Source organism: Mus caroli, chromosome 7, assembly GCF_900094665.2.
Source record: "Mus caroli chromosome 7, CAROLI_EIJ_v1.1, whole genome shotgun sequence".
In the NCBI taxonomy this organism is placed as follows: Eukaryota; Metazoa; Chordata; class Mammalia; order Rodentia; family Muridae; genus Mus; species Mus caroli.
Window position 1 is genome coordinate 141606865 of NC_034576.1, and position 8536 is coordinate 141615400.

An 8536-nucleotide genomic window follows, 5' to 3' on the forward strand; every position below is an offset into this window, starting at 1 on the left:
TTCTTTCCTTCCTTCCTTCCTTCCTTCCTTCCTTCCTTCCTTCCTTCCTTCCTTCCTTCCTTCCTTCCTTCTGTTGCTTTAGAAAGGAACTTACTCTGTAACCTAGGCTGGCCTGGTGCTCACAGCAATTCTGCTTCTGCTGCCTGAACTCTTATGAGCCACCATGCTTTGCCTGGCTAGCCAACACTAATTGTGTCAGATGGTAATGTTTCTGTGTTTGTGTACTTTATGAGGTTTTAGCTTTAAATATCTAGTTATAAAAGACTTTTAAACTTTTTGAGATTTATTTTATTATTTATGTGTATGAACGCTTTGCCCAAATGTATATGTGCCTAGTACTCATGGAGGCCAAAGAGAACATTGGCTTTCCTGGGACTGTGAGCCACCATATGGATTCTGGAAATCAAACCCAGATCCTCTGTAAAAGCAACACGTATCCTTAACCACTGAGCCTACTCTTTAGCCTAAAGTCGTGTGTGCACACACATGTATGTATGTGTGTGGAGGGGTTATTTTGTTCTGAGATAGCATCTTACAGTGTTAGCCCTAGCAGTCTGAACCTGCTTTGTAGACCAGGCTGGTTTTGAACATCTGAGTTCAAAGATCTGCCTGCTTCTGCCATCTAAGTGCTTGGATTAAAGACATGTACTACCATACACTATTAATGAAAGATTTTAAAAGAAAACCCATAGCCTGTAAAGAGTGTGCCAGGCTCTGAGAAATTCCGGCAGGTCCAGAGGACCAGGAAGTTGGAGGCTTCTGTGCTAGGGCCTGGGGATGCTGCGAGGCCGCCACCCTCCCATGGCTCCAGGCAGCGCCTGCGCGCTCACTGGTGTGCTCTCTCTTCTTGACACAAGTTAGCCCTTTGGGGGCATCTGGGGTGACTAAACCAGGACCCTGAGGCCAGCAACTGTGAGCATGCCCCGAAACCTCACCGAGTGCTCGGCCCATCAGATGAGATTTTTTTTTTCTGCCAAGTGACAGGAGCCTTCAGTGTCTTCTTTGAAATGTGGCCTAGCTAGTTCAACAGAGACATTTTTACATTACAACTGTGAAGCCCTGGCATAAAGCACCCCTCTGTCCCCCCATTATTTTCTCACAAACACAGTCCATTGTCACAGTGCTGAAGTTAATTTGATCAACATTGGGACATTTAACTTTTATGTCCAGTGAAAAGAGTTGTTTCATGCTCATTTTGGGCATTCAAAGGAAATGATTGCCAGAAAAATAATGCTCCTCTGGACAATCCGGAGCAATTAGTTTCCCAGGGAGAGGCTATGTGACGCCGGCTGCCACACAGCCCCTCTTTGTCGCTTTATGGATGGTCATCCGTCAGCTGTCAGGCTGCTCAAAGACCCCTCCAATCTAAATGTTTCTCTTTAGGCCGTTCCCAGAACTCGCCTTGCTGTTCAGTGAGCAGAAGAAAAGCCCTGCGTCTCTAGGCAAAGGCGAGCTCCCTGCTAAGGATCTAGGTCACTCCAGAGAGCTCTGCTGTGGCCAGCACAGAGCTGTTTCTTGCACCCCATTTGCTGCCCACTGCCCTGGAGAAGGAGTGCAGGTGTCTCTGTGGACGGTGCCTGTGGAGGCCTCAGGGAACCCACTGTCTGGCGCTCACCCTCCACAGCAGAGTTCCCATAGTGAGTAAGGCTTGCTGTGTGAATCATCAGTCCGAAACCCCAAGGCCTGTGCCAGCATTGCCGTGGGTTCCATCGGGAGCATGGAGGCTGGAACGTGTCAAGGCCAGTTGCAGTTGAGTCTGTGAGGCTAGCGTCTCAGGTGATGGATGAGATTTGCAGTGTGTCCTTCATTTTACAAAAATGGACTCAGGCACGCAAAAGCATGTAGAGCTATGACGGAAAAGCACTCAGCTCTGCTCAGTGATTGGCATGTGCACTTTGCCCTCCTCTTCCCTCTTCTGAAATATAAAACCAGTAAGGGACCATTGGTGCCCCGTGTCTGTGTCCTGAGCCTCTGTGGCTGCACAGTGCCACCTGGATGCAGTGTCTGCATTCCATTGTATGCTTCACTGCTTCTGTCTGACGAGAACGCACATCTTTTTATTTTCCATGCCTCAGGCTTAGGTTGTCACACGTGGTAGTTTTGGTTTGTGTTCTGTGCATGCGAGTGCCAGTAGCCATGCTTGAAGAATGCTGTGAGATGGCTTCCTGATCCTCAACTTCCATCTTCAGCATTGTGTCTGCTCTGGTGGTGTCCCATCAACCGCTTCTTGGTGGAGCCTCATTGTACACTTGTTGAACCTCCTTTTAGAGGGTCTCAGTATCTTATTAAAAGATGCCTTCCCCACTTACCCACTTCTGGCCAGTCTTGGTGAGGCAGCCCAGTTTTTCCCTGCAGCTGGTGAAGCTGAGCATTGCTTTGAGTGCTTATGGGCGTCTGACACTTGCGGGGCCTCAGTTTCTGGAGATCTCAGCTGTGGTTTTCACTGCCAGATGATGCCTAAGAAATTAAGCATCGACAGGAGGCTAAGGTTCTTCCGTGTAGCCCTGTGGCTTCTGTGTAGCTAGTGGAGGTGTCTTGGTGTTGCAGGGGTGGATAGGTCAGAGGAGCACACCAGCATCTAGATCGTATGCTTAGGAAGCAAATAGGAATGGTGAGAGCCAGAAAGAGAGGCCAGCCCTCCAGCCCGAGGTGCAAATGTGAGGGTTGTAATCCTCATGCTACGGGTACACAGTGGGCACAGAGTTCTCCCGGCAGCTGAGATACTATTTCAAAGTGGGACGTGCATCATCAGGGAGCCTGGCTTTGGCAGGGTTGGGAAAAACTAATGTGGGTATGGCCTAGGATACCCCTAGCACACAGTGAATATCCAGCACATTGCCAATGGGGGTGGGGGTGGGGGGGAACCAAGCCCTATCCAAAGGAAAGAACCCAATCTCTCAAAAGTCCACCAATGACTTCAGTCTTTACTAGAACGCCGGGAAAGTAGGTGATGTCCAAGTTACAAGGAGCCTTGGCCAGTAGCTTACAGAGTCTAGGTTATGTTCCATGTCTTCCCTGCCTGTCCTTCTGTCCTTCTGTCCACAGCTAGTGCCCAAAGATGGATACTGTTCCAGGGAGCTCTGGATGCTACAACAAAAGGCTTCAGACAAGGGACTCAACTGAGACTCATTCCCTGTGATTCTGGAGGCTGAAGTTCAAGTTGAGGGCAGCAGGCCAGGCCGTAAAGATTGCTTGTGGACACTGTGTCCTTGCATGGTAGAGAGCCAACATCTCTGGGGCTTCTTCCTGTCATGTCAGGTCCCCTCTGGCCTTCTTAATCTCCATGACCTTCTTAAAGGCCCCTTCTCCAATGCAGTGGCCCTGGGTCATTCCCTAGAAGGAATTCATGGACCAAGCTAGGACCAAAAGCCTGCTAAGACAGGGGCTGCCATTCAGGAGGGGATCAGTTTTCACAGGCCAGGGTTGAGATGGTAGCTCATTCACCAGAACCATGTGGCCCAGATTGTCAGTGTTGTGCCGCATGAAGCAGGCCTGTAGGGTTTATGGGGCAGGAGTCTCAGAGTACCCTGGGCATGATGGCAGCTGCTGGAGGAACGGGATGGGGTGGCAAGATAGAAAGGTGTCCATGTTGTGAGGTTGCTGTGCTTGGGGACCCAGTCAGTGAGGAGTGCTGTGGTCGCTAGAACCAGACCTGAGGTCCAGTGAGCTACCCCAAGCCATGCCAGGTGTTCTGAGGACTACTACCACCGGGGTTTTGCCTCTTTGCCTCTGAAGTGTTCTCTCTCATATCTCAGTCAGACCCTCTGAATTGAGGGTCCCCAGGGTTTCAGGCCTCATGGGGATAACTCCTGTCCCCTAGGGGTTGGGTGAAACTTTGGCGTTTCAGGCTGGTCATGCCATTTATTTTCTTGGATGAATTTATTTTTGTTCAGTGGCTGAAGCACACCTGTGAGAAGCTGGTTACTAGATGATTTATGGAGAGGAAAAACTTAGGAAATTAAGCCACCCTCAAATATTTTGGGTAATTTAGCCATTTTATATCATCAGTAATTTTGGCCATTTAAGATTATTTGATCAGCAAACATGATCTGTCCCATAGTTGAGGACAGAACCAACTTTGGGTTCTCTAAGTTTATATAGACTCCATAGTTAAGTAAAAGTATAATGCCTAAAGACTTATCGTCCCAGCAACTGGTTGAAGACTAAAAAGGGAAGGAAGCCAGTTTACCAGTGTGTGCCAAACCCACCTTCCACACCTTTGCAGCTCCTTGGATGAGAAAGCAAACCAGCTGCATGCAGGTTTCATCATTACACTGTAGGATGCTACAGTTACTCTCTGTGGCTTCAGTGACCATAGAGGCCCTCAGAAGGTCCAAGGCACCTGGATGCAGATGCCATAGAAGTGACTACAGCTGAAAGGGTGGCTTTCACTGCGACTTTCCCCCAGAAGTCCGAAGCCCACTGCATTATGGGAGGTGATGTCCTCAGATGGGGAACAGGGCCCCTGGCCAGATAGATAAAAGACACCCTTCCCCCGGTGGGGCTGTCATATCCTGGAATCACCTGTCAAACAAGGACACCATTTCCAGGCCTAAAAAATTGATTTTTATGGCTCTTCTTGTAATTCTCTTTCTGAATAAGGCACATGATATTGATGTGGACCTACTTTTTAATCATAATAGCTACTGACAAGGTAATTAATTTTAAAACAACTCTTTTTTTTCTAGTCCAAATGGCACTATGTAGAAATTAAAAGTGAGTGCTGTGAGGGCCGCCGGCCTGGCACTCAGGCGATTGCCTCAGCCCTGACAGCCCCTTTATCTTGCTGCTTCTGTGCGACCTTCAGAGATGGGTGTTGTTATTAATTGGCTTGGGCTATTATATCAAAAAGAGCAGGGCAGGAAAGCATGATAAAACTTAGGTTTTTAATGATAGTCTTACAGGAATCAAGACATGCCAGTGAAATTGCCTTCCTGGGTCATCACAGCCCCGGCATGGACCCAGCCAGGACCCATCAGCACCTTGCCTGTGAGGAATGGCCCCAGATGCAGCCTTCTCTCACTACACACACACGAATCTAAAGTTAGTGCACTCAGCCTAAATCTGAAATAGGCTTTTAAACTAATTTACCTTCACGTGGATTCTGCCTTTTGATTAGCCAAGAAGGTGTGCACTTCTATAGTTGATGGTTTCTTTTCTTTCCTTTTCTCTTCCCTTTTGTTTGTTTTATTTTGTTTTTTGCTTTGTTTTGTTTTGTTTTGTGTTTTTGAGATAGGGTTTCTTTGTATGACCCTGGCTGTCCTAGAACTCACAGAGATCCACCTGCTTGTGCCTCCTGAGTTCTGGGATTAAAGGCATAGTGAAACCCAGCCTGATTGGCTGTTTCTAAGACCATGCCTTCATGCTGCTTCCTAGACCTTTGCTTTCATTACATCAAACCCTAGCATGGTCTATTGTGTTTGATGCTCATGCTAGCTGATGAGACATAAAAAGGCCCTGGCTCCTACTGTCCCACACATGAGCCTGTGGATCCACTTGTCCACATAGACACATAGCCTGAGTGTCCTGTAAAGTCACTTCTCCTGTGATGTTCTTACACTTTGGCCTGTTCCATACTCTCTGGCCTATAGATGTCATTGGCCTCCCAAGGGGCCTCAGCATAACCTCTGTGGAGCTTTGAATGCCTGCCTGCTGAGTGCTTTCTGACTACAGGGAAAGCCAAAGTGCCCCTTTTCAGCTAAGAGCTTGAAGTGGTTCGAGTACACCATAGTAGAAGAGACAGAACCCTTGAGAGTGAAGATGTAGTGCACAGGTATTTGGCTCAAGAAATCAGTGCTGATGAACACAAGATCATTTCACCAGCTCTGTTCTGTGCTTTTTCACAATAGATCTTCTGGATTACAAGATAAAATTATAGATGTTTAGACATATAAAGTGTTTCTGTCCAAATGTGGTAGTGTTCATTCTTGCAGCTAGCACAGCCTAGAGCTTTGCTCTGCTCTGCTTTGCTTTGTCTTTTATGAGAAGAAGCAAGGTGGAGTATTTATATATGGTACAGTGCCATGGGTATAGCATTGTGGGCGCCAGAGCTGCTGGTGACCCCCAGCTCAGCCCCTGCCATCGCATTTCCCTCCCCCATGTTCTTTGGGATTCTCCAGTTCTCACTGTGCTCACCCAGCCTGTGAACATAAGAGGTCTGACCATTATCCAGTCTGTAGAACACGCCCTGAGAAATGGAGCTGACCCTGCCATGGCACCTGGCCGCCCACTTACCTGCCCACTCTGTCTCCATTGAGAGCCTCTGACCAACTGCTTGGGAGGAGAGGCCCAGATCTATCTTCAGAGAGTCCACTATGCCCAAGCCATGGGAATCTCACAGCTCTACCTGGCCCCAAGCTGTCTGTCTCAAGTGTCTGGCCATCTCTCTCCCCCATCCCCCAAGAGGAGAGCAAACTGGCCACAGTAAGGAAGGACTCCAGAAATGAAATGGAGATGTTGGAAACAGGTTGAACTGTCAACTACCAGTAGCTCTTTGGTAGTCATATGAATCAAAGGTATATAGAAGTAGATGTTTATTTTAAAATCTACAGAAAACGGGGTATCTCAAAAAAGCCCCATGCTGAACTGTATTGTGTGATGTGAGGTAGGCTAGGTAGGAAGCTCGTAGAATATTTAATGACAGACCAGTCAGCCTTGTAGGAAAGTTAGACCAGAGACTGTTCCTTGCGGATTGTCCCACACAGCACTGGAAAGAACATGAGTGGGTGGGACAGAAGGAGCAGCAACAGGCCTTAGGAGGGAGCCCACCTTGATGGCCAAGCATAGGGCTGGCAGGTCACAGATCATAGGATCAAAGTCCAAAGTTCCAGGAGAGAAGACTTCTTCCCAGCCTGGGCCCTTGGGTGGAGTTCTCCGTCCCTCAGAAGCCCTGGCAGCACAGCACTTGCCTTCCTCACAGGCACCTGGCTCCCTCCCAGAGGCTTCATTCTGCCAACCCAGGGTCTGGATGCCTTCATGCTTTCACTGCCGATCAGTGAACAGCAAGCCACATGTGTTTCACGTCGCGATGAGCCTTCCTAATGGACAGGGCTTCAGTAACTGCTGGGCTCCAGGGTTCCTGGCCTCCAGTACCCCTTGCAACTTGGGTTCGGCTCTAGGTACCTCTTTCCCCCAAGGCTGCACCCCTGTTGGTACTCATGCTGACAGTAACTCCCCTGTAACAGCGTAGCAATAACCAAGCCACAGCAGGACACATCGGGCTTCCTGGTACACTGGATACCTGAGTCATTGTGACTGAGAAGGTCTGACTGACTGCTGCCTGGTAACCAGCTCTCCCCTCCCTCCTCACTTTTCTCCTCCTTCCTCTTTCCCCTTTCCTCCTCTTCCTCCTCTTCCTCCCCTTCTCTCTTCTTTCCATTCCTCCTCCTCCTCTGCTTCATGTGTTTGTGTGGTACCTGAATGAATATGAGCACACATGTGAAAGGCAGAACAAGGTGTGGCCTGTCTTCCTCTGGGAGTCTCTACCTTGAGACAAAGTCATCACTGAACTGGAATTTGGCAGTTTCGGCTTGACTGGTTGGCCAGGAAGCAAGCTTTCAGGTCTGCCTGTCTTTACTCTCCTCATCTCAACCTAGGTGCACACACAGCCACAGTGGCTTTTTAAGTAGATGCTGGCGATTCAAACTCATGATGATTAAAAATCATCAAGTCTTCATGATTATTGAGCAAGCACCTTCACCCAGTGAACCATCTCCCCACCCCATCAAATTTATTTTATTTTAAACATGAACCTGTCTCCTGTTCTACCTTGGACTTCGTCACAGCGGGTAACATGGCTAAGGCTGGGATGGCCAGTGAATTCTGCAATAACTACTGGATGTCCTCTGCTGTTAGACAGAACTCACGCTTTTGTTCTACTGGTGTCTGGTCAGTGAATCTTGTGCTGTAAGTGGTCCTCATTTCACTTTCAAATCAGAAACCAGGACCACTGCCCTGCCTCAGAAGCAGGAGAGCTGTTGATCAGCTGCCACCAACTATGCCATTGGGAAACCTGAGCCCCTCTGTGAGGGAAGCTGCTATGTGTCCTTATGCCGGGGGTTTGTGTGTTTGGATATATTGGTGGGGAAAACTCTCCATCAAGTGATTGTGATTGGAGAGAATCTCTGGGGAAGGTTTTCAGCAAAGCAGCATGGGCTAGCCAATGTACTGTTCCAGGGATTCCCCGCTGTGTGTGACTTGGAGGCATCAGGGTGGGATGCAGCTACTGCAGCAGAGGGAGAGGTCATGATAGAGAAGGGGGGATAAGTGTGGGCAACTGAGGCAGGGCCTGCTGTGGCCGTAGCGTCCCATATGCAGACACAGCATACCTATCCCCCAGGACAAGCTCGCCACCATTTTCTCAGGCTTCCTCTGAGGTCTCACTGAGTGTCTAGTCCTGTTTGCATTGCTGGTTTCCACATCCTCCTGGCCAGCCAAGAACACTGACTGCTGTTTGGTTGCAGTATGCCAATGGTAGCCTTTGTGCTAGGTTTTGGAAGGCAAGAAATGATCGTAGTTTTTTTTTTTTTTTGATTTT

The 8536-nt window shown here is 48.7% G+C and overlaps 1 protein-coding gene across 3 annotated transcripts in view; it reads left to right on the forward strand.

Moving 5' to 3' along the window:
* The window catches only part of Inpp5a (inositol polyphosphate-5-phosphatase A), a 186765-nt gene that overhangs the window by 136802 nt on the left and 41427 nt on the right, over positions 1-8536 (forward strand). The window lies entirely within an intron of this gene.